We start from the raw sequence: 12,738 nt of genomic DNA, 5'->3' as shown, positions 1-12,738 counted from the left end.
GCTATTCTCACGGCTAATGTCAATGGTCGTAGCACAAGCTAACAGCTAACTCTAGGCTAACTGATAGCATTAAGCTAACGTTCCCAGGCGAGCGAAAACGAGCAGCTAACGTCGTAGCTAAACAGCTAACTGGCTAACAGTTAGCTCAACCCGGCTATCGCTAACCACTAGCTAACGCAGAAGCAAGCTATGCGGCTACCACTGAAAAACTGTACAACGTGAGAAAAGCAATACAGGCCAACACTTCAGCCAGCCGCTGTGTTTTCCTCTTCTCATACGAAGAGAGAAGGGAAAAAGAAGGCAATACACGTCCCACTACAGAGTGGTGTTTACCATAGCGGTGCCGGCAACAAGTCCCTCGCGGACTATAGCCGACTTGAGCATGGAGATATTCTCATAATGAAACACCAAGCTCACCTCCCTCGCACCAGGTGCTGACACCAGGCCACACACCTTTAGCTACTACAACAGCTAGTCGGCCCATTTGGCTCCCGAGAGAGAGAGAGAGAGAGAGAGAGAGAGAGAGAGAGAGAGAGAGAGAGAGAGAGAGAGAGAGAGAGAGAGATATCCACGGCGGGAATAGAATAGAGTGCATTAAAAACTCACCAAACGTCCAAGAGGATGGAGACAACCGCGTGGAGTTGACGAAGTTCATCTGCCAAACGACCGTCCTCTTCATCTTGGCATAACAATGCTGCACGCGCTGTCTCTAGGTTAGCTAACGCTAGTTAGCCTTTAGCTAAGCTAGCTACTAGCCGACATCATCATGGCTATATCCCGACTGAACCACACGTTAGCACTCAATATTATAACGTAGCTAAAGCTAACTAGCTGTCCCTGTCTTTAGCCGGGATGGCTAGCCTGACTGAACTGTCTAACATGCAACAACTTTCATCTTCAGTCCATCTGCCGAACGATGTCCTCTTCATCTTGGCTGGCATAACCTCCAATGCTGCACGCGCGAAATAGTCCGACTCTACCTTACCTGTAACCCCTCCCCTCATTGAAACCAATTCTGCTGCAGAGCCTCAGAGCTGCCTCCAATAGTGTATCTGCAGAGCCAATAGTGTATCTGCAGAGCCGCAGAGCCAGGAGTGTCTAATGTGAAATATATAAGCATATAAGAAAAACTAGTTTTTACGTCTGTGATGAAAAAGGGCCTCGCGGGAAGGGGGGCCTCAAAAAAAATTTAAAATAAAATTGTGCGAGGCCCCCCTTCCCGCGAGGCCCTGTGCGACCGCACTGCTCGCACACCCCCTGAGGCGGCCCTGAGTAGGGATGGGTACCTTTCACATTTGAACCGATACGGTACCGGTACTGGTACCTGTGAATCGATACCGGTACCCAACGGTACCTTTTTTCTGTACATTAGTCTCAAGAAATTTTATTTACCTACCTCAGTCGTGAAAAAAAAATCCAAACTTCAAATAACTACAATTTCGACAGTTTTCGGCTTGCCATTGCTCCGACTGCTTTGTTGTTGAATCAAGTCAAATCCTAGGTAAGTATATATTGTGCATGTGAACGTTGACATGAAAAAAAAAAAGTAAAAAAAAAAAAGACAAATTAAATAAAAATCGGTATCTCACTTGAATCGATACTCGGTAGTACCGACGTGTTTCGGTTCGGTACCTCAAAAGTACCGAATTCGGTACCCATCCCTAGTGACCAGTACTTAATCAAGGACTTATGTCTTCTCTCATCATGAAAAACGGCGTTCCTCTTACAGTAGTGAGAGACGTGTACTTTTGCCCTTTTTTGTTGTGATGGAGGGTTGTGTGTATCGTTTTCACGTTTAAGATCCACAACTGGGTTAGGTGTTGGCCTACAGAAGTTACATGTGTAAGCTCTTGTACCAGGGCCCTTGGCCCCTCTCTTGGTCTGTGTTTTTTCTTCCTTTAGGGTAAAGGTGTAAAAACTCAGGTAGCAGGTTCGCACATGTGAAGCTGTTACCTTAAACAGGTATAAATGCGCTTCATGTAGCACGCTATGACTGGTGTCATGGCTCTGCTTTGTCATTGCATCGTATCAGGGGTGAGGGGTCATGAGGGGGTGAACTGGCGGGAGGGAGTTCCCTGGTCCCACGCCATATTTGGGCAGGTGGGTCACGGAATCCCCCCCGCCATAGAGTACGTCACTGGGCGCGTTTCTATTGGTTGTGAGACTTCCGTGAGTTCTTTTCAGGCTCCATGTTGTGGGCCTCTGTTATTGTCAAGATGAGTTATGCAGTGCGTGAGAACTTAAAAAGAAGTTTCTGCTCTGCGCTCTGTTGCATATGTCTTGAGCTTTGGTCACGCTCAATGTTACATATATCTTTTCAATTATTACTCATGTGGGAAGTCTCTGGGGGTTCCCTGTGTCCTCTCTTTTATACAGGGCAGGGTTGACAGGGGTGTTTTCCCTCGGACGCGTCATATGGGACCCATATCTGTGTCTTGGCCAGCTTCCTGCTGCTCTCCCAGGCGGCTTGGAGAGAACGTTATCTGGGTTCTTGTTAGAATTACCATTGATATGTTTTGGGTCTCGACGTGTACATAGTGCTGGCCCTGGGTGCTTCTGTGTGGAACCACGCATGGGCTTGGCGCCTTGGTTGCTCATCATTGAAACGGCATTTTTATGGGGCAACTATGATGGGCCACCGGGCGCGGTGCTTTTATGTTCTGACCGTCTTGGTGGCGCCCTCTGTGATGTTTTGGATCGACACACGTACCTACCCCCCTCTTAGGACTGGGGATGGTGGCGTGATTAGGACACGGGACTGGTTCTGGTCGCGCCGGACCAGGTCAGTTAACCTGTTGTCCGCCGGGGCGCAGATCTGCTGGGTTGGCCCGAGCGTTGCAGGGTTTGATGTTATGGAGGTGTTCGTGGTTATGTCACTGCGTATTATCCTTCACTATTGCTTGGTCCATATTGTGTTGTACCTTGTGCTGTGCTAAAGGAGCCTGGTCCTTCTCCATTATTTTTTCACCCCTATCTTCTCCTGCTTGGCGGGGCTGGGAGAGGGCTGTCGAGGTGGTTCTTGTACCCCTCTGGCATCCCTGTGTACGTCCCGGTCCGCCGGGCCCAGGTCCGGACTCGTTCTCGTCGACCTGTTGGCCTGTGTTAACCCCTTCTTGAGAACTGAAACACTTGTACTGCTGTATAGCCGGTGTATACCCGCAGTTGTGTTTTGGAGTTTTTTCTTGGGGGGGTTATAGGAACAACCGCCTCCTGTTAGGTGGTGGTTGGTTTCCAGGTGTGTTGGTAGTGGAGTCGACTCTTGGGTTAGGCCGGGCTTGACCCCGTCTGCCTGCGAGTGTGCCCCCGCACCCTTCATGACATCTGCCAATCGTGTCAGCCTTCTCTGCCTCGGCCCCTCTAGAGGGTCGGTTTCTTTTGTGGAGGTTGCGACATGGTGCACAGCATACCAAACGCCCCTTCCGCCGGGGTGCTGTGTTCAGCAGACCCCTTAGGCGCCTGTCTAGTCCGCAGTGCTCCAGGCTCAGGTCAAGTCCTTTTGACCTGTTGTCTGGATTGAGGGATCAACCTCTTTGGGGGTTGTCTCCGCTGTGCGCTGCCTGGTCCCGCTGTGGGGGTGTAGCCTCTTTGAGTGCTTCAGGGCGGCGTGCTGTGGGGGGAAGGGCCTGCTCTTGGATGGGCCCTGTCCAAGATTGCTAAACCCTCTTCGCACGGTCGAATCCGATTCCCTCCCGTCCTCCACTAGAGGGGTCCGGGGGCTCGGGTCCACCCCGGTTCTGATGGTTGTGGGGGGCCTCAGCGGGTACATTTGTCGAGCTTCCGCTCTGCTCAGCTCCTGTGTTCCAATAGAGCGCAGAGCGTAAGGTATACGATATATAACATACGGTTATCCTATAACCATAGTTATATGAGTATAGTGAGCGTTCTGCGCTGACTCACTGAGGACCCCGTTGTCTTCGCCTTCGGTGGTGAAAGACTTGGGAAGGAGCTGTTGGTGTGGCCACATCCCCGCTTATGTAGGGGAGCGGATGGGTGTGTACATGTGAAGAAATGTATTCAGTATTGGACTGGATATGGATATGTTCCAATAGAGCGCAGATCGTTCGCTATACTCATATAACTATGGTTATAGGATAACCGTATGTTTTCCCACTTGCCCCTCTTTCTCTCTCTTTCTCCATCTCTCTCTCCCTCTCTTTCCATCTCTCACTCTCCACTTCTCTCTGAGTCAATCACTGAGCATAGAATGAGAAAGAGAAAAAGAGGAAGCACATAACCTACTCACAAACTCTCTCAAAAACTCTCACTCACACACACACACACACACACACACACACACACACACACACACACACACACACACACACACACACACACACACACACACACACACACACACACACACACACACACACACACACACACACACACACACACACACACACACACACACACACACACACACACACACACACACACACACACACACACACACACACACACACACACACACACACACACACACACACACACACACACACACACACACACACACACACACTCAAACATTTCTTATAATCAGCCAGACAGTCACACACCCATACTTGGAATTGTTTTCCTTAATTCATTCTGATTGTCTAAATGCATGCTAATATTTTGGAAATTAACTTCAAAACCAACTCCAGTGAGCGTCTGTGGAGGAGGTAACAGTGCATTTCCACGCTGCTTAATTATTATGGTAATCGGTTCTCCTGACTGAAGTCTCCACCAAAGTGATGCAACAGAGGGAAAATATGTTTTTCACACCAGTTCACTCCATTTCTGTATTGACTTGATTTCTTCTTCTTCTTTTCACCCAGAGTGTCTCTACAGCAGGGGTCTCAAACTTTGCGGCCCCCTACTGGACATCAAAGTTTAGTGTTAATGCGGCCCGTGCTGAGTCGTTGCGCGAGAGTTGGAAGTTTTATTTATTTTATCACTTGTAGGCTACCATAGTGCAGGCTCATGACAGCAACGTTATGTTAGTGACTTGGTTGAAACGTGATTCCGGAGTGATATCAAGTAAAGTGGAAGGCAAATGCATCCTCGCTATCTCTCTCCTCTGTGAGCAGTGCTCTGCATGTCCGGCTGCACTGCCACTGCCTGTGTCCGTGTAGCGTCTATACTTTCCGTAGCCGCATTTCAGCAGGACGCTCTCTGATTGGCCACTGACTGACGCTCTCTGATTGGCCACTGACATGTTTGCCCAATCGCGTGACGAGCTGTGTCTTTGCCCATTTCCGCGTCGAACAGCCTGCAAACTACCTGGCGTTCTATCGCCATGCTCTAAGACAAACTCTAACCTTAACCAACTTCGAAAGAGTGCCTAAGCTTAAAGCCCAACCTCTAGGTTAAACCCTACTGATCAATTATGGGTAGTTTACATCATTGGTATATAATTTCATTATTTATTTTTTTCCATTTGACACCGGAAATGCCACTCTGAAAGAGTTAAAAAGGTCCACGCACGAATAACATGCACGCACGAATCAAAAAAGCTTATCAAACGCCGACGTCACAACAGGTGTGGCTTGCATATTAATGAGCCGAATCTAATGTTGCTTTTCCACTAAAATAAAGTACTCAGTTTGTCTCCGTGTGGGGAGGCGGGGCTGCTGGTGATCAGCATGAGAGCTCCAGAAATGTCACGTGAAAAACTGCAGACCACTGATTGGTCAGAAGAGAGACACGTCACTGTTTGGGGAGTCTGAACGAAAACAGAACGCCGCCATCTTTAATGTCTCGCGTAGGATCAGGATGTCTTATGTATGTTTGCAGCAAGAAACAAGTGCAATAAAAAAGGATACAGTCACTGTGTATTCTGCCTCATTTATTGATGAAACAAAACCGACATCAACACAATTTGCCACCGAGCGGAGAGTTTAGTCTGACAAAAAGATCGCTGATTAGTTACGCTTGTTGTTGGGGGTTAGGGACGTAACGTTAGTTAGCCTAATGCTAACGTTAGCAGATAGACACGAGAGGCTATCTGTGTAGAATAGACACAATGAGGTAACGTTAGCGTTAGCATAATAGACACAACGAGAGTCTGGTTAATGTTGTTATTGATTGATTGAATGAAAACTGTGTTTTACTCTGGCTTGCCAAGCTCATCATAGCCCCTTTCGTGACTGATGCACCGAGTGAAGCTTGTGGACTCGACAACAGCGGCGGCCGCAGGGCGCCGGAGCCCGCAGCGCTAGTTAGCTCATAGCTATCGTGTAACACTAGCCTTTGCGGGCTCGGGCGCCCTGCGGCTGCCGCCGCCGTCGCGTCCATGGGCCCCCCGGCAGGGCACCCGTGGGGACGGGTCGGGGTGTACAGAGAGGAGAGAACCATTTAGGGTCGGCCGTTCATGCCGGCCAGCGAGCCGGATGTCGGGATATGTTGTTAGCACAATAGCTACCAAGCTAAGCTATGTTATCTACTAACGTTATAAACACAATATGTGTACAACGACACAATGATTTACATTATTACAAATATGGTAACGTGGTTGTGGCTTTTACAAATAGTGGTTAGCTTTAGAGATGGATGGATGGCTATAATCACGGAGCAATAGTGAGGTGAAACAGATACATTTCCATTCGGCTAGTAGTAGCAAGCATATATCTATGGTAGCAAGGCTCTCTGCCTGCCACTAGCTGTGTGACTCTCAGCGCCCCCTGGTGAGCCCCCTGTTGTCCTGCACCTGTTGTGACGACATTACACGCGCACGTTATGAAACCATTGATTAAAATATGCACGTGCGTGGTGATTGTGTTGGGCAGACAAAATGTTTGATAAAAACGCTAAAACTGGGTCAATTTCAATACTTTTTTTCCCCCTTCATGAAAGCCACTGTTGGCCTAGTCCACATTGTTTACTGAACAAAAATACAACGTGGAGGTTGACCTTTAACCGTCGAAAGAACTTGCCGTCACGCTCTAAGACAAACTCTAACCTTAACCTACTTCGAAAGAGTGCCTAAGGCTAACCAGTGTAGAAACTGCCGTCGGCCAATCAGAGAGCGTCCTGCAGAAATGCGGCTACAGAAAGTATAGACGCGTCTGTGTACGGGTCTGGTCCAATCACATACGCGTCCCGTCAGCGTTTTTCCCCCTCACCCACAGTCTGCGAATCAGAGGCAGAGTAGGGGAGTAAGGCGGGTCTTCACGGACTGCATGTCGTCTCTCTCTTTCAGTTCAAGTCGGAGCAGCGTTGACAGCACATCTACAGTAAACTCGCTCCCAGTTTTATCTCCGTGAGATAAATGTAGCTATTAGACTATTTTCGCCAGCAGGCAGCCAGCAGAAAAATATGGCATTTTCAAAGATGGTCAGTAAAAGAAAAGTCGACTGCAATTCAAAGGTGAATGGACTTGATTGATTGATTGATTGAAAACTTTATTAACAGATTGCAGAATGGGTACAATACAGTACAGCTCAATACACACAATTGTTAAGGGGATGCAGACCAGAGAAATACTTTCGTCTTGTTTAAATTTCTTTTTAAAAATATGCATTCATCCTGAGTCCCAGCACCAAACCAATTATGTGACTATATGCCAAGAAACGGTAGCTATTTGAAAATAATGTATGACTGAAGTGATGGAGACTATGTTTGAAGGCAAACAAAAGCAAATCCCCCTCAGATCGCACAGCAACCACAATAACTGAAATACTGGCTGGTGATTTGATTAAACAGCTTTGTGATAGAATAAAAAAATGCACAGTGCATTTCCATAGCTGTGGATGAGTCCACTGACACCACTGAGAAGCCTATGTTCTGAAGAACCGTTCATGTTCTGAAGAACTGTTCATGTTCTGAAATGTTATTGCTAAAGATTGAGAAGATTGGATCAGTTGTACTTTTTTTTTTGAATACTTGAAACCCTTTTTTTGTGGAATATTTGATGCAGCCCAGCCTCACCCAGACTCTACCTCCAGCGGCCCCCAGGTAAATTGAGTTTGAGACCCCTGCTCTACAGGCAGCTGGGGGGGGAGAGGGGTTATAGAGAGGTGGGCAGACTGGAGAAGTGGGAATCGGACTGACACTGGATTTGAAAACAGAATCGAAGCAGTCAGACAAAGGAGTGTGGAACGTGCTCCTGCATCACAGCATCGCAGTGTTTGGCTTTTCCTTTCACTTGTGAAAGCAACGTTTATGTTGTTGATGTAAAAACTGACATCAAGTGCCATCTATGCTACAGAGGTGAGTACCATGCTGTACACCTCAGTACAGGAAACACAACAAATGTGGCAGGGTCACAATGAAATCAACATGCTACGTGGAGGAAAATACAGATTCATTTTTAACAGCATGTGAAACCCAATTATCCTCGTGCTGAGAAAATAACTGATGCAGTAGAATTGTTTGTGGCACTAGGGGTTCAACCAGATGCTGTGGTGGAACATGGTTTGAGCTGAATGAATTTGTCCAACCTTTGCATAAAGTGCATGAAAGCGTATAGGTGTGCTAGAAAACAACTGTTCTCTAATTGAACCCTTGCGCTGAAGAACCATAGAACTAGGGCTGGACGGTATGGTCTAAAATGTATATCACTGTATAATTTGAAGCATAGACGGTAACGGTATATATCACGGTATATTCATTTATCTTAAAATGTCTATATAAATGCTTCTGAAGGGGTAAACAATCACTTTAAACAAAATGTCACTTTAAAAAATAGAAAGTCACTTTAAAGGAATTCGCTGACCCCTGCCTCTCTCTACTCACTCTCTGTCCTGCGTTTGGGCCCTACTCTCCAACACACTCCACCCCACATTGTAAGACATAGACATAATAAACAGGTAATAAAATAGACATAAAATAGGCATGATAAAATAGACATGCTAAAGTCCTGAGATTAAGGCACTGGCTCCTATGTACACTACTATACAATATACAGTTTTTACTCTATATCCTTATGCTATACTTGCTATTTCTAAACTATACTATACAAGAACCACATCAGTTATTTCCTTAAAGTGACCTTTATTTTCCTTGTTCCTTTAAAGGCCAACTTGCAGGTTGTATTTTTGTTCAATAAACAATGTGACTAGGTCAACGCTGACTTTCATGAAGAGGGGGAAAAGAATTATCGAAATTGACCCAGTTTTAGCGTTTTTATCAAACATTTTGTCGACCAAACCACAACCTCACGCACATGCATATTTTAATCCATGGTTAATAGCGTGCGTGTGTCATCTTAATGATGACGTCACATCAGGTGCAGGGCAGCGAGGGGCTCTGAGAGTCACAGGCAGGTAGTGGCAGGAAGCAGAGAGCCTTGCTACTACTAGCCGAGGAGCTAGTCTCTGTTTCACCTAACACTATTGCTCCGTGATCATAGCCATTCATCTCTAAAGCTAACCACTATTTGTAAAAGCCACAACCACGTTACCATATTTGTAATAATGTAAATCATTGTGTCGTTGTACATATTGTGTATATAACGTTCGTTAGTAGCTAAGTTAGCTAACGTAGCTTAGCTTAGCTTGGTAGCCAGCATTCTCGAAACTCCTAACAATGCCCGATTTAAAATGGTTCTCTCCTCTTTGTATACCTTTGTCCTCACAAGTATTCTGCCAGGGAACTTATGGACACGACAATAGTAGTAGTTATAAGGTGTTTGAGCTTGTAACGCAGGGCTCTACAGTGCGACCATATTGCTCGCATATGCCCCTAGAAATATGTGTGTGCGAAACGGAAAAATCAATTACTCGCACGGTGTGCGAGTGAAGATTACAGCCTCAATCATGCTTTTTTCTCCGCTGATGATCGTTCAAAAACTACAAGTCCCACATTGCACTCAAGCCAATGGTCCAATCACAGTAGAGTGACGTGACTGGTTTAAAAAAAGAAAAGAAAGGGAAATGACCAATCGGAAGCTCTCATTTTCTCTTTTACTTCCTGAAAGTTCGCCATTGCGATATGCAAGCGTTTTCCGAGACACAAGTCACATTAAGTTAATGTAATATTCTAGTCTTACCAATAGCAATAGATTTGAGAACACCTAGATTTATCGATAGCAATAGTAATATAACTTTAATGCAACAAAACGAATGCCTTGCTTTGTTAATCATAACGTTGATGCAGTAGCGTATGTCGTTGTGTTGGCTGTAACTGACATGAGAATAGCAACACTGTGTACACATTAAAATTGCGATAATCGATTCTAACATTTTCAAATCGATGCAGTTGAATTTTCCCCTTAGGATCGATGCATTGCGATGCATTGTTACACCCCTACACCAAAGTAACTGGCCCACTGTGTATGTGTGTACAGCTAACTTGGCTAGCGTTATCAACAGCAGAGGTGGGCAATAGGGTCCAGCTGCAGCGCCGGACGGCCGGAGTGCAAGCGGTGTGATGTAATTGGCAGAATCGACTGTCAATCAATGGTCTACCTGACACGCAAACTCATAAACAATGTTTCTGTACTGGAGGTGTACAGTATTTCAATGGGCAACCCTGAAAAGATTATTTTTCTAGAAGAGCAACACTAGCCAAAACATAGGCATTGTATGCGTAAAAGGGGCAAAAGCTAAAGTTAAGTGACTATTACTTTTGTAGCAGTAGTTCAATGTCACTGCCTTTTTTATTAGTTAATTACTAGTTAGTTTATTACTAGTTGTTGGCTACAACTTTGCCACAGTAGGCATTAATCACTTAATAGTTCAAATTTCTGTGTCCCATTCCCATTTGCACACGCAGATAGACACGCACACAGTGGGCCAGTGACTTTGGTGGTATGTGCTATTGCACAGATGTGTGTCCCGTTTGCACATGCACGCACAAATATACATTTATTTTTGAAAAATACTTACTTGAAATATTTTCACTGTGCTCCTAAATATTTTTGTGTGCTCCTAAATTTCTTTGTGTGCTCCTAAATTGTTTCATTTAGGAGCACATGTGCTCCTTGGGAAAAAGGTTAGCGTAGAGCCCTGTAACGTTAATGTTAGTTAGCTAATAGCTATCGTGGTAGCCCGTTTCGTGACTGTGATGCACCGAGTGGGCTACTATTGTGCTATCAACATGCCGCGACTTGTAGCTTGCTAGCCGGCATGATGCGTGCAGTCCTTTGCCCCATAGGTCTGAGAAGAGGACCTGCACATTTTACTCGTTCCCCAAACTCCTCTACATGCCCTGATCTAAAATGGTTCACGACAGTAGCCATAATGCTAACGTTAGCGGGGTAACGTTAGCCAGAGCCATATAGCCAGTAGTACTATGACCCGGACGGGCATAAGGCATAAGTTGCCTGAAGTGACGTCACGGCCCTGCTAGCGTCTGATAAGCTTTTAGATTTGCTCCGTGCATGTTATTCGTGCATGGACCTTTTTAACCCTTTCTGAGTGGCATTTACGGCGTTGAATGGAAAAAAATAAATAATGAAATTAGATACCAATGATGTAAACTACCCATAACTGAAGAGTAGGGTTTAGACGCGATTCAACACGGACGGATGGACGGGCGACTGCCGCCTCACTTCCGCTCCCATGTTAACGGGCGGAGCTGTGCACACTGGCCGCAAGTGGGCGCGCGCCTCACGGGCGGCAAGCTATCTTTTCCGCTTTGGTTGGATTTGAGGCGGCGCGGGAGGCGTGCGCCACGTGCATTCTCACAGAAATACACTAAATTTCTTTCTTTCTTTTTTTCTTTCTTTCTTTCTTTCTTTCTTTCTTTCTTTCTTTCTTTCTTTCTTTCTTTCTTTCTTTCTTTCTTTCTTTCTTTCTTTCTTTCTTTCTTTCTTTCTTTCTTTCTCTCTTTCTCTCTCTCCCCCTCTCTTTCTTTCTTTCTCTCTTTTTCTCTTTTTCTCTCTCTCTTTATTCTCCCTGTCTTTCTTTCTTTCTCTCTTTCTCTCTCTCCAGTCTCTTTCTCCCCCTCTCTTTATTTCTTTCTCTTTTTCTCTCTATCTTTCAACATAATATGATGTTGTTCAACCAGCTAATGTGTCTGTATCTTTCCCAATGCAAATAAACCATATTACTATACTTGGTACCACACCCAACCCCCCCTGTCTGTCTGTCTGTTTGTTTGTCTATCTGTCATATCTGGTTGCCTGTCTGTCTGTCTGTCTGTCTGTCTGTCTGTCTGTCTGTCTGTCTGTCTGTCTGTCTGTCTGTCTGTCTGTCTGTCTGTCTGTCTGTCTGTCTGTTTGTTTGTTTGTCTATCTGTCTATATATCTGGCTGCCTGTCTGTCTGTCTGTTTGTTTGTTTGTTTGTTTGTTTGTTTGTTTGTCTATATATCTGGTTGCATGTCTGTCTGTCTGTATGTCTGTCTGTCTGTCTGTCTGTCTGTCTGTCTGTTTGTTTGTTTGTCTATCTGTCTATATATCTGGTTGCCTGTCTGTCTGTTTGTTTGTTTGTTTGACTATCTGTCTATATATCTGGTTGTCTGTCTGTCTGTCTGTCTGTCTGTCTGTCTGTCTGTTTGTCTATCTGTCTATATATCTGGTTGTCTGTCTGTCTGTCTGTCTGTTTGTTTGTTTGTTTGTTTGTCTATCTGTCTATATATCTGGTTGCCTGTCTGTTTGTTTGTCTATCTGTCTATATATCTGGTTGCCTGTCTGTCTGTTTGTTTGTTTGTTTGTTTGTCTATATATCTGGTTGCATGTCTGTCTGTCTGTTTGTTTGTATATGTCTATATATCTGGTTGCCTGTCTGTCTGTTTGTTTGTTTGTTTGTTTGTTTGTTTGTTTGTTTGTTTGTCTATCTGTCTATATATCTGGTTGCCTGTCTGTCTGTTTGTTT

This window comes from Notolepis coatsorum (assembly GCF_963971535.1).
Source record: "Notolepis coatsorum genome assembly, chromosome: 6".
NCBI lineage: Eukaryota > Metazoa > Chordata > Actinopteri > Aulopiformes > Paralepididae > Notolepis > Notolepis coatsorum.
This window is presented reverse-complemented; position numbering follows the sequence as displayed.